This window comes from Simochromis diagramma, unplaced genomic scaffold (genome assembly GCF_900408965.1).
Source record: "Simochromis diagramma unplaced genomic scaffold, fSimDia1.1 OVJJ01000646.1, whole genome shotgun sequence".
NCBI classification, from domain to species: domain Eukaryota; kingdom Metazoa; phylum Chordata; class Actinopteri; order Cichliformes; family Cichlidae; genus Simochromis; species Simochromis diagramma.
In genome coordinates, this window is record NW_024387279.1 from 2,032,666 (window position 1) to 2,046,352 (window position 13,687).

Here is a 13,687-nt window from a genome sequence, read left to right on the forward strand (position 1 = left end):
AGCACAAACACTTTCGAAACGTCCAGGTCGTCCTGGTTGAAATTCAGATGTAACTTTAGGAGTATTTCATACAAAAAGTTAAAATGAATGGTCAAAGCCATTATCATAGTAATGGTCTATGCCAGCATGAAATCCTCTTTTGATGTCAGGGTGTATAAAACAGTATCACGTTTGTGACAAAAAGCTGTAGTGAAATTAGTGTGATGATGCATTTGAAACAAGGCTCCCATAGGAGTGCAAAGTCCTTTGCATGATCGACAGTGCACTAATTTATATACAAAGAGGGAGTCAGTTAATTTCAAAAAGCTGCGCAGATGAGCAATAAGAAATGGACGCAGCTGATGATGGAGTGTGAGGCATTGTCACGGTTCTGGGTCAGTTTGACCCAGTATTTTGAGTTATGCTTTTGGTGTGTTTTGCATTTTGGATTCTTTTCTTATTATGATGATAATGATGATTATGACTCTGTTTCGGTTATTCTTGTTTAGGGATTAGTTCGTAGGTTTTTGTGTTCTCATGTTTATTGCAGGTTTAGTTCAGTGTCTAGTCTATCTCTCTGTGTCGTGTCTGCGTGTTTGTTTAGTGGTGTCTTGTTTCCTGTTTTACTCTGAAGGCTCATGTTCCCGTCTTATGTCAGTGTTTCTAGCTTTGTTCCTTCTGTCTTATCAGGTCTTATTCCTCCCAGCTGTGTTCCCCTTCTGTCTCTAATTTCTTGATGACTGCCTCAGTGTATTTAAGCCCAGTGTGTCTTTGTGTCAGTGTCAGATCGTCTGTTATCCTCACCTCGTATTTTCCCTTATTGTGACACTGTGTTCATAGCCTGCTTAGTTACTCTGTGTTTATAGTTTTTTCCATAGTTCCTTCACAGAGTGCCTTAGCCTTCTTAGTTTACACAGTGTTCTCTGTCTTCTTAGTTTTCCCAGTTTCAGTGTCCCCTAGTGTTTTTGTTATGCCTGCAGCCACAATAAAGGCTTGCCTTATTTTGGAAACCTAGTTCTGTCTCCACCGTGTCTGCTCTTGGGTCTACCTCATTCCCCACGCCGGCGCGCCCCGCCGTGACAGTACGATCTGAACCATGTCAGACCCAGCGGACAGTCCGGACGAGATTGGGGAGGAGCTGCAATGGCTCTGCCGGCTCATGACGCGCATCTGTGGGTGCACGGACCCCAGAGTGGTGTCCACTGGGTTGGCGGCCATTGACGCCATCCTTCAGCAGGCGCCACAGCTCCGGCGGTTTCCCCAGCTCTTCGAAGCGTTTGACTCTCTGGCCCCCCTGAAGGAGGAGCTTCGCGCCCGCACGCTGGCCCAGAGGGTGTTAAACGCCGCCTCCGCACCTACGACTCCGACCCGCAAACGGTTGTCGTCGTTGTCGTCGCTGCTGCCTCGCGAGCCGGAGGCAGTCAGAGTAGGGACTCTGAGGCTCACCGCTGCACCGCCATCGACTCACAGTTCGTCTCCGCCACTGTCAAGCTACATAGCCCAGCGCACCGAGATGGTGGAGGCCACAGATTTCGACGACGGTGAGCGACAGCAGGTATTGCTAGCTGTACGGGAGGACGAGCTTCGTTGGAAGCCCTGGCTCATTTCGGAGGAGGAACTCACACCTGTTGCACCGCCTCGGACCAGCCGCTCGCCCTCCCCACACCGGTCAGACTTTACTTCGCCTGCCTCTTTTCTGGCAAGGATGTGGGCGGACGACGAGGAGATTGCCGCCACATCACCCTCTGCTTCGGTGGCTCCAGCATCCATCATACGCACTTCCAGAAAGAACCCGCGTCAGCGCCGCCGTCGCATCGCGCTACCCCCGGGGGTGAGTGACTGTGTGTCTGTGTCTCATAATCCTTCTATAGGGAGGGGCGAGATGTGCATTGATTCGCCGGGGCCGGACACTATGACTGAATCGTGTTCTGAGACTGACAGTACAGTGTTTAGTTGTTTAGAAAGACCTACTACGGAAATCATGGAGTCCGGTCTCTGTGAGCAGCAGCAAGCAGCTTGCACCCACGTAGAGGAGGAGCTCCGGGGAAAGCCGTGGCCTACCCCCGATTGTCAGCACATCTTTCGGGGAACACGCCTGGCTCTCGGGGGCCCTAGGAGCTGCCAGGGTCTGCCACCCCTCACTTCCCCATCAGCCAATGCTTCAGCCTCAGTGGTTTCTTCAAAGAAGAGGCGACATCCACGTCGCCGGAGCACCACGCAGCAGCTGGAGGTTGGTGGGACCCTCGTTTCCTCTCGGACCCCGTTAATAATCGAGGTTAGTGACAATCTTTTGCCTCAAAACCTCCCTAAGTTGCTGGAATGTGACTGTCATGAAGGGTTCACAGACGCCCCAGAGAGAAAGACAATTTCTACATGTGCTGGAGGAGCGATAGCGACCCAGTGCTCCTCAACACCACCCGTTCTCCTAATAAACGATGAAAGTATTGATCCCGAACTCATGTTTGGTGTGAAGGGTGGTGATATAACCTCTGGTCATGAGCGGTGTGACTTAAATAAGGACACCCTGTCTGTACCCAGTGATCAACCTGACTGGTCCTCAGCTCATTCATCTTGTGACTCTACTACTTGTTATGAATTGTGTAAGACCAAATTATTAGGTAAACCAGAGGAGAACAATTCAAAGCAGCCTCTGAGTGATGCTCTCACTCCTGTACTCAATAAGCACAATTCACCTGAGTTTTGTGTTCCAAGTCAAGAAGACAGTAATGGCAATGTGGGTTATGTTCTGAACTCTAAAAGTGAATTGTGCCCCCCCGAAGAAGATGGGGGACACATGTCTGAACCACGTAGCACCAGCACCCCTCAGGGCGCAGTGAATGCTGGGGCTGAGATCTGGGCCTCCGATACTGTCTCTAATGATCATGTTTTACCTTCAGTTTGTGTAAATATGGAATCATGTTCTTTTGTTTCTTCTAACTCATTTCAGGATGGGGTGTTGGTTGGGAGCACTACTGATTTAGTAAGCTCCCAGTCTGCACCACCACTGGCAGCCACAGCTCTATCAGACACTGCGTTAGCTGCACTTCCATTCATAGATGACTCAGAGTCTCTGTCTAAATCAACTTCTGGTGAGGGGCTAGCTGGGGAATGCAGGCCTGAGACTGCCAAATACCAGGCCCAGCCGCATGATTCCTGTCAGTCAGAGCATAATGAGGCTTCAATCCCCTCTGACAGCGTCACTTTTGCTTCGTTTGTGCCTAATGTGTTCTCTGCTAAAGCTAATGGCTCTGTCAAACTAATCACAGAAAAGTTTATTCAGACTCTTGGCATTAACCTAGTGCCAGTCGTCCCATCAGAAGTAAGTGTAACTGCTGTATCTGTAAGCACAGACTCTGATCAGGTTAGAAGTCCACCACATGACTGCAAAATGGACGTGAATGAGTCTTCTTTACCCAGTTGTGCCAACTTAATGGATGTCCAGGAACCTAGCCATGAACTGATTAACCATGTTTCCATGAACGGTTCAGTTATACATGCAGCTCATGTGGTCGAACTAGCCCCTTCGGTGACTGAAACCCTGTCACAGGTGAAGACTGTCACAGGAAAACAACGTGACGTTTCTTTAGAGGAAATGAACTGTACTGAGGGCCTTGGGGGTCCAACTTTCGAACAGGGTTTTTTCTTAACAGTTAACTCGCTTGCTAGGGATGGCGAGACTTCCGCTAGAGCTGATGCTGGGACCGTTACGGACTCTGGGCAATATTACGGGGTAGATGCTGCCTGTGTGACCAAGATTAATCTGTGTAATTCTGGTGAGGGTGAGGCAGCCAATCTGAGTTTGTGTTTTTCTGTTTCTGAGTCTAAAGAACCAAAGACTGAGAATAAAGACTCTGACTTTGTGTGTGGGAAGGAAAATGGCTCGTGTGATGTTACATTAAATTTCCCAGAGAGTCAGCGGCATCTTTCTTCTGCCGGAGTAACGGCTCAGCCCCCTGTTCAGCTCTCTGTTTTGCCAGGGATCTCCATGACTGCTCATCCTGCACCTGTAGCTGGATGCCTGGGTGTGCCACCTCGGCACCTCGCAGCACCCCCGCTGCTTCATGCCTCGTCAGCTGGAGGGCCCGAGGAGCCCGTCCGGCCTCATGCCAAGTAATCCTTGAGGGCCGAGAGCCCGTCCGGCCGCAGGCCACTCGGCCGGAGGGCCCGAGGAGCCCGTCCCAGCCATGCCACGTCAGCTGGAGGGCCCGAGGAGCCCGTCCGGCCTCATGCCACGTCGGCTGGTGGTTCAGGGGAACCACACCAGCCTCATGCCACGTCGGCTGGAGGGCCCGAGGAGCCCGTCCAGCCTCATGCCACGTCGGCTGGTGGTTCAGGAGAACCACACCAGCCTCATGCCACGTCGGCTGGAGGGCCCGAGGAGCCCATCCAGCCACCATCTGCTTCTGCTCCGCCTGGTCCGGCCTCAGCCTTGGCTCCTGCTTCGCCGTCGCCTGGTCCAGCCTCAGCCTCGGCATTCTCATCGGCCTCGTCTGGTCCGGCTGCAGCACCTACGCCGTTGCCTGGTCCAGCTCCGGCTGCCGCTTCCTCTCCGCCTGGTCCGGCTCCGGCTGCCGCTTCCTCTCCGCCTGGTCCGGCTCCGGCTGCCGCTTCCTCTCTGCCTCGTCCGGCTCCGGCTGCCGCTTCCTCTCCGCCTGGTCCAGCTCCGGTTGCCACGCCGCCTCGGGATCGTCGGCCACTTTCCAGGCCGGCCGCCGGACGTCATTGGTGTCGTGGACGGCCTCCTGATCCCTGTTGCCGCAGTCTTCCTCACGGCTGGCCTCCGGACCTGTTTTGCTTTGGACTCCTGTGCTGCCGCCCGCACGGTCGGCCCCCGGAACTGCTTGCCCGTCGCCGCCGTTGCCGCCCGCACGGTCGGCCCCCTGAACTTTTTGAGGCTCGTGTTGGCCTTAGTTTGGTTTTGTCAGTTTTCCTGGACTCGCGCTCCTTGTTTTTTCTTGGTTTCCGTCCCTCCGTCCTGGGCCCCCTCCGCCCGCCCTGGTCTGGTGCTGTGGTTTTGTTCTGTTTTTTCCTTTTGGGGCTGTCGGGGGCCAGCCCTTGGAGGGGGGGTACTGTCACGGTTCTGGGTCAGTTTGACCCAGTATTTTGAGTTATGCTTTTGGTGTGTTTTGCATTTTGGATTCTTTTCTTATTATGATGATAATGATGATTATGACTCTATGTTTCGGTTATTCTTGTTTAGGGATTAGTTCGTAGGTTTTTGTGTTCTCATGTTTATTGCAGGTTTAGTTCAGTGTCTAGTCTATCTCTCTGTGTCGTGTCTGCGTGTTTGTTTAGTGGTGTCTTGTTTCCTGTTTTACTCTGAAGGCTCATGTTCCCGTCTTATGTCAGTGTTTCTAGCTTTGTTCCTTCTGTCTTATCAGGTCTTATTCCTCCCAGCTGTGTTCCCCTTCTGTCTCTAATTTCTTGATGACTGCCTCAGTGTATTTAAGCCCAGTGTGTCTTTGTGTCAGTGTCAGATCGTCTGTTATCCTCACCTCGTATTTTCCCGTATTGTGACACTGTGTTCATAGCCTGCTTAGTTACTCTGTGTTTATAGTTTTTTCCATAGTTCCTTCACAGAGTGCCTTAGCCTTCTTAGTTTACACAGTGTTCTCTGTCTTCTTAGTTTTCCCAGTTTCAGTGTCCCCTAGTGTTTTTGTTATGCCTGCAGCCACAATAAAGGCTTGCCTTATTTTGGAAACCTAGTTCTGTCTCCACCGTGTCTGCTCTTGGGTCTACCTCATTCCCCACGCCGGCGCGCCCCGCCGTGACAGGCATGTCCTAACAATAATAATATAGTATAATCACAGCTTTTATATGTGTTTCTCTCTGAAAACAGCATGGCCGTTAAGATCAATGAGGGGAGGTTAAAGAATAATCAGTACGGTTTTCTATGAGGGTGAAATCCTGCCATTAATTAATGCTTCGATCTTAAATCTGATCAACTCATCTCTAATAATCGGCTATGTACCACAGGCCTTCAAGCTGGCTGTAGTTAAACCTTTACTCAAAAAGCATCTCTAGACCCAGCAGTCTTAGCTAATTATAGGCCAATCTCCAACCTTCCTTTCATCTCAAACATCCTTGAAAGAGTAGTTGTCAAACAGCTAACAGATCATCTGCAGAGGAATGGTTTATTTGAAGAGTTTCAGTCAGGTTTCAGAGCTCATCACAGCACAGAAACAGCTTTAATGAAGGTTACAAATGATCTTCTTATGGCCTCTGACAGTGGATTCATCTCTGTGCTTGTCCTGCTAGACCTCAGTACAGCGTTCCATACAGTCGACCATAATAATTAGAGCGATTAGAACATGCTGTAGGTCAAATTCAAATCAAATCAAATTCAAATTTTATTTGTCACGTACACAGTCATACACAGTATGATATGTAGTGAAATGCTTGGACAACTGCTCGTGACCTAAAGAAAACAAAAAAGGAAAAGGCTATGAATAAGATAGGAAATAAATATGAAAAATTAAAAAGGGTAAATTTAACTAGGAAGGAATAAAATATAAATTAAGGTTAAAAATGAAATAACTGTACAACACAAATTAGAATGAAGGGTAAATTTAACTGGGAGAATAAGATAAAATATATAAATTAAAGTTGAAAATAAAATAACTGTACAACAAAATACACAATATAGAACTATATAAGAATGTATGAAGAAATATAAATAAGAGCAGCATATACACAATAACAGCAGCGTGATTTAAGTAATGAAGTGAAAACAATGTCCAGAATGTCCAGTGTGTGTAAGAACTGTATGTGTGGGTCAGTACTGTGTGGTGGTGTGATTGAGAGACCGTATCGCCTGCGGGAAGAAGCTCCTCCTATTTCAGGTATTTCAGGTACTGCGCTGCAGTGGTTTGTATCATATCTATCTTATAGACTCCAATTTGTGCATGTAAATGGAGAGTCCTCTTCACACACTGAGGTTAATTATGGTGTTCCACAGGGTTCAGTGCTAGGACCCATTCTGTTTACATTATACATGCTTACATACAGGCAGCATCATTAGAAGACATAGCATACATTTTCACTGCTATGCAGATGACACCCAACTCTATCTGTCCATGAAGCCAGATAACACACACCAGTTAGTTAAACTGCAGGAATGTCTTAAAGACATAAAGACTTTCTGCTTCTTAACTCGGATGAAACTGAGGTTATTGTACTCGGCCCTGAAAATCTTAGCAATATGGTATCTAACCAGATTCTTACTCTGGATGGCATTACCTTGGCCTCCAGTAACGCTGTGAGGAACCTTGGAGTCATTTTTGACCAGGACATGTCCTTCAACGCACATATTAAACAAATATGTAAGACTGCTTTCTTCCATTTGCGCAACATCTCTAAAATTAGAAATATCCTGTCTCAGAGTGATGCTGAAAAACTAGTTCATGCATTTATTACTTCCAGGCTGGACGACTGTAATTCATTATTATCAGGAAGTCCTAAAAACTCGCTGAAAAGCCTTCAGCTAATCCAAAATGCTGCAGCAAGAGTCCTGACAGGGACTAGAAAGAGAGAGCATATTTCTCCTGTTTTGGCTTTCCTTCATTGGCTTCCTGTTAAAATTGAATTCAAAATCCTGCTCCTCACATACAAGGTCTTAAATAATCAGGCCCCATCTTATCTTAATGACCTTGTAGTACCATATCACCCTATTGGAGCACGTCGCTCTCGCTCTGCAGGCCTACTTGTTGTTCCTAGAGTATTTAAAAGTAGAATGGGAGGCAGAGCCTTCAGTTTTCAGGCCCCTCTTCTGTGGAACCAGCTTCCAGTTTGGATTCAGGAGACAGACACTATCTCTACTTTTAAGATTAGGCTTAAAACTTTTCTTTTTGCTAAAGCATATAGTTAGGGCTGGACCAGGTGACCCTGAATCCTCCCTTAGTTATGCTGCAATAGACGTAGGCTGCCGGGGGATTCCCATGATGCATTGAGTTTTTCCTTTCCAGTCACCTTTCTCACTCACTATGTGTTAACAGACCTCTCTGCACTGAATCGTACTTGCTACTAATCTCTGTCTCTCTTCCACAGCATGTCTTTATCCTGTCTTCCTTCTCGCACCACAACTGGTCATTGCAGATGGCCCCGCCCCTCCCTGAGCCTGGTTCTGCCGGAGGTTTCTTCCTGTTAAAAGGGAGTTTTTCCTTTCCACTGTCGCCAAAGTGCTTGCTCATAGGGGGTCATATGATTGTTGGGTTTTTCTCTGTATCTGTTATTGTACGATCTTTTTTTTTTTTTTTTTTTCGCCTGTCCCGTTTGGTTCTTTTGCCATCAGAATTATTGTCTAAAGGCAAAGAAAGATGCCCAACAGATTTACTTTACCAAATGGACCATCCCAGCCTTGCCGTATTGGTCTATTTGATTCACCTTTTATTGTTTATTTTATTTTATTTTCAATTGCTAAACACGGGACAGACTTGACTGGGGAAAAGAAAAGGGAGAAAGAAAGACGGAAAGAAAAACAGCGGGGAAGAGGAACGGTGATAAAGGGCAAAAAAAACCCAAAAACCAACAAAACAAACAGACAAAAAATACATATATCAATCACCTGGATCACCTGTTGAGAAAGAAAAAAGAGAAAACAAGCAAAAAAAAAAAAAAGAGAGTAATATAATAAACAACATCATTGTGATGACCTATGTGAATATAACAGTAAATACTAAATATTGAATATTATTGTGCAGCACGTAGGATCGACAGCGCACAGTGTGCTTTGAGGTAGGAGCCAAAAAGGGTGTAGTTTGTGTGTGTGAGCACCCGTGTGTACACCTGTGAGCATGAGCGCGCTTGTATTTAAAAGGTTTCTTCATGTCATGATCTGCTAAAGCAGGGGTGTCAAACTCAGTTGCAAGGGGGGCCAAAACTCAAGGCACACTTTAGGTTGTGGGCCGAACAAGATAAACATTTTTTGAACACATTAAAACAATGTTTTTTAAACATAAATATGAATAAAAACAGACAGGAATATTATTCCAGAATAAATAAACTTTAAAAAATAAACTTTAACTTTAAATATTTTGCTCTTCATAAAAATATATCAAAATTAATCAAGTTAGAAATATGAACATGCTGCCAAAAACCCCAGAAAAAAATAAATGAAAGCACACACAAGGTTCGAGCCGCATGTAGACGGAGCAAAGTGCGCCGACTTTGTTCAACATTACTTGGCAACAGGGAAAGTGAGGCAGGTTGCACTGGTGCATTTGTGACAGCTTCACTTGAAATGCCGTCACCGCGTCATACATGCCCTGTCCATGAACTGACAGATTTCCTTGCTGAGCTCAAAAACTCTATTGAGAACTTTCCCCCAACTCAGCCAACGGACCTCTGTATGATGAGGAATGTCTGCAAACTCTGAATCTATTTCCCACATAAAAGACTGAAATTGACAGTGATTTAAACCTTTAGCTCAGATAAAATTTACGGTCTGCGTTACGGTGATCATTACATGCTCCATTTTTAGGACTTTACCACACAGCCTTTCCTGGTGTACGATGCAGTGATCTGCTGATAACTCACCGGTACAGTTCTCCTCCTGCATCTTTACTAGATCCTACATCCTGCACAACACCAGCGCTCCATCTGTTGTCCCAGGGCAGTTTCATGTCGGTTACACTTTGAAATACGTTTTCAAAAATGTCATTTCCTGTCGTTGTCCCGTGCATCGATTTAATTCCAATATTTACACTCCACGGATGAAGATGGTCAGCTGTGCAATGTCCATCATGTCTGTACTTTCATCCACAGCAAGAGAGTATGCAATAAAGTGTTTGCTTCTTTCACACAACTGTGTTCTTAAATCACTGGCCATCTCACCAACCCGATCAGCAATTGTATTTTTCCTCAGGCTCACATTTGACAAAATCTGCGTTTTTGTCTGGACACAAGACGTCGCACACCTTCATCATGCAGCTCTCCCTCGGTAAATGGCCGGACTGATTTGGCTATCTCCTCTGCTACAATAAAACTTGCTTTCACAACAGCTTCACTTTGTGATTTTGCTCTGGTGAAAAACGTCTGCTGAAATGTCAGATTCTTCTTTAGCTCTTCTACCTTCTGCAGTTTCTGCTCTGCATTTAGGTTTTTCAGCTTATGTTTTGACTCGTAGTACCGTCTTAAATTAAATCCCTTAATTACAGCCACATTAGCTCCACAAATAAGAAACGGGTTTACCAGCAATGCATAACAATACTAATAAATCTATATAAAATGATCTCGCGGGCCGGATATAAATGTACGCTGGGCCGGATGTGGCCCACGGGCCTTGACTTTGACACATGTGTGCTAGAGGGTGTGGGGAGCCATAGTCCCGTCCTCCAGGGCATGAAGCAGGTATGGAGGAGATCCAGACATCCAGAGGCCCCTCAGAACACAAGAGACCAAGGAAGACCAACAGAGGGGCAGCTGCGCCACTATCCCGGAAAGAGCTGAGGAGAGCCCCAGATGAGGGGTCACTCAGCAGCCGCGGAGCAGAAGCCAGGGGGGTTGCAGTGACGTGCCCGTGAGCTCCGCCGGCAGCCAGCTGTGCCAGAGTGACCGAGCCCCAGGCTGAGAGGCCAAGGGCACCCCACCCCCGAAGGGGCCCGAGCGAGTCCCAGGCTCCAGGCCCCGATAAGCAGCCACCAGGAGTGCATTGGTTCTTTGTGCCCATCCCCGGACTCAAAGAACCACCAATGCACCGATGTCTGAGAGCGTCTGCCACTGGCAGGGAGAATGGTGGGGGGAGATAGGCCTCCATACCTTGGAGGGCCTGAGATGTCCCCAGAGAGGTGGCGTCTGATACCCGACCTGACATATAGACACAAACAAACAGGCACACGCAGATACAAACATCCATTCCCACCCTCATGCTCTCATATGCAATTACTCAGCACTCACCCAACGTGGAGACAGACATAAATAGACACTGTACACACGATCACACTCCCCAAGCGTACTCTATACCCCAGATCTAGGTACCCTTGCCCCTGGAGGGGGAAACTGCACCCAGACCCAGGTAGTGTTGTGGAGAGAAGCAGACTGCCCCGACTCCGCAGCAGCAGGGAGGCCCCACACTCCAGACCGCAGTCGGACGGCCAACTCTTCCTCCCAGCGCCCCCAGCCCCAACAGGCAACAGAGAACGGGGGTGTGTGAAGACTCCAAACCTCCCTTCGCCTGCTCATATGTGGTGTTGATGCATGTGTGTTCTGTTCTAAAGTGCATTTAAAACCCAGGAGGGCATGGAGCTACCTGCCAGAGAGCAGCAGATAAGCGCATAGCCCCTCCTGATAGCTCTCGATGTCTACGTGTATTTAAAATTGAGAGGTGGGCAACGGCGCCAGGGGTGAGGTTGTACACCCTGATGGTCATCTGGATGCCGTGTAGTGTGCCCACCCCCAAGATCCTATATGTATGTGTAATGAGAGTGTGAGTAATGTGAATGTCTAAGTTGTGGGATAAAATTGAGGCAGAGGCAGCCAGAAGAGGACAGGGGGGGGGGGATGTCTCCCCTGCACCCTGGTGACATACCCCTACTCCAAGGCCTTGCATGTGTGGGTGATTGTGGTGGAGCGGGAAGAGGGAGGCAGCTGGAGATGGGGAGGGAAGGAAAGGAGGGGCAAGTGGTCCCTCCCTGGGGCCAGCTCCCTCGCTGACCCCAGTAGGCACCCCCATACTCTGCAACCCATCAGGGCAAGGGGGCCCAGGCCCATCCGGACCGGGGCCCAGTTCAGCAGCGCCGCCCGGCCCCACAGAGCCCGGGACAGCCCACCCGACCCCACCGCAGAGAAAACACCCACCCCGTCATCCACTCATCTTCCAGACTACACAAGACCATAGACACCCAGGCTGAGTTCTTCCTCCACCTCTCCTATATCTCCCCCACCTGCAGAGTGAGTTCCTGGAGAGAGGAGACCTCCTGCAAGATGTAACAGCCTCCCCCACCAGTTGAAGAGCCCCCCAGGTGGCTCGATGCACTGGCACCCTGCGCCAGGGCTGAGCCCCCATACACCCACCCGCCCTCAACCCCGGCGACACCAACCAGGACCCAAGCCCCCAAGGCCCAGCCAGGGCCCCAGCCTGGAGACGGAGCATCCCCCCATGCCCGCCCTGGACCCAACCAGGGGCAGCCAGTCTACCAGGTCAGTAACCCACGTCCGTCAGCACAGACCCTCCCCTAGCCCCACTGCACGCAACCACGAGGAAACCATCATCTAAGAGCCAACAGAGCCCTTAACAGGCCATGACCGCAACCCCCGGTTGAGCCCTCCAAGGAAGACGATCTACTGTACAATATAAAGCGCATTGAGGCAACTGTTGTTGTGATTTGGTGCTATATAAATTGAAATTCAAATTGTCTTTTAGAAATTTCTGGAACTGTGTTTGGGATCCAGAGGACTGAGTACTAGGTGGAGTGCAGAATTAATACGGATGAGCACTATCTGACAAACTATTCCACCACAAGAACCTGAAATCTCTGTCTAACAGCTCACCTATGCAACATGAAGGAGAGCATCAAACATTTTTTTGTGTTTTTGTGTTCATGAAAGCCCTGCAACAGACTGGCAACCTGTCCAGCGTGCACCCCGCCTCTCGCCCTGTGACAGTTGGTATAGGGTTCAGGCCCCTAATGATAAAGATAAGGATGGATGTGTTCATAAAAATACTGTTATTGTGTTTGCAAATGTTCATCACTCTTGTTTTTCTGCAAGCTGCGTGGGGCTGCAAGTACTTAATATAAAGTGTGACACACTAACACAGTCACATTAACAGCTGCATTTTGATGGACGTTTCAGTGTAACTGATAGAGAGAAGTTAAAAAAAAGAAACTACATGAAAATCGCTGTGTGTGCACTGCTGAGAAAAGACGTACAGAGACATTTAAATTATGTACTGTTCTTTGTGCAGAAATGTGACTAAAAACACTTATGCTGGCTTTCAATAAAACACTAGTCATATTAATGAAGCACAGAAAGGGACTCTCTGTTATAAAGATGAGGATTGAGTGAGTTATAGGACTGAGCCAAAGTTTTACCACTGTACTCTGAGCTTTGAGCCATCCATCACATCTACACAGTTTTCTGATAACATTGCCAGTCAACAAAATACCTGCTGTGTTCACGCCTTTCAGTCTCAAATGATGCTGCACCTCATCATTCCATTCCAGCAACAGCTTTTTCATGCCAAAAGATGGCTTTGCCGTTGTGGAGAGCATTAGTAAATCTGGCCCATGGACACAGTTATTATTGCAGATGACCTCATTAAATATGTATTTAGATTCCCTTTGAGAACCTGCAGGGGAGCCACAATACAAAACACATTCAGGCAATCAAGATATTTTTTTAAGTGAGCAGATAGATATGCAGTGAATTGTAGTCATATTGTAAAAATCCATCGAATAATGAACACAAGAGCAGTCACACAGCTCTGCAATCCCACAAATCACTTTCATGTAGTTTTTTTTTATTCTTTTCTCATATCTTTATAAAACAACAATGAAATATCTGTCAATTGCTACACAGCAAATTCAAAAGTGTTAAATGTTTTGGTGTTAATAGTCTTCTTGCAAAAGTAGAGTTAATTTTACTCTAAGCAGAGTCACATTCTTTTAATGTAACTCTGAGGTGTAAAATGATAGTAGTTAAAATCGAGTGTTAAAAATGAGTGTTTGTATGTCAAATCTGGAGGTGTTACAATGGAAACATTAACTCTTGA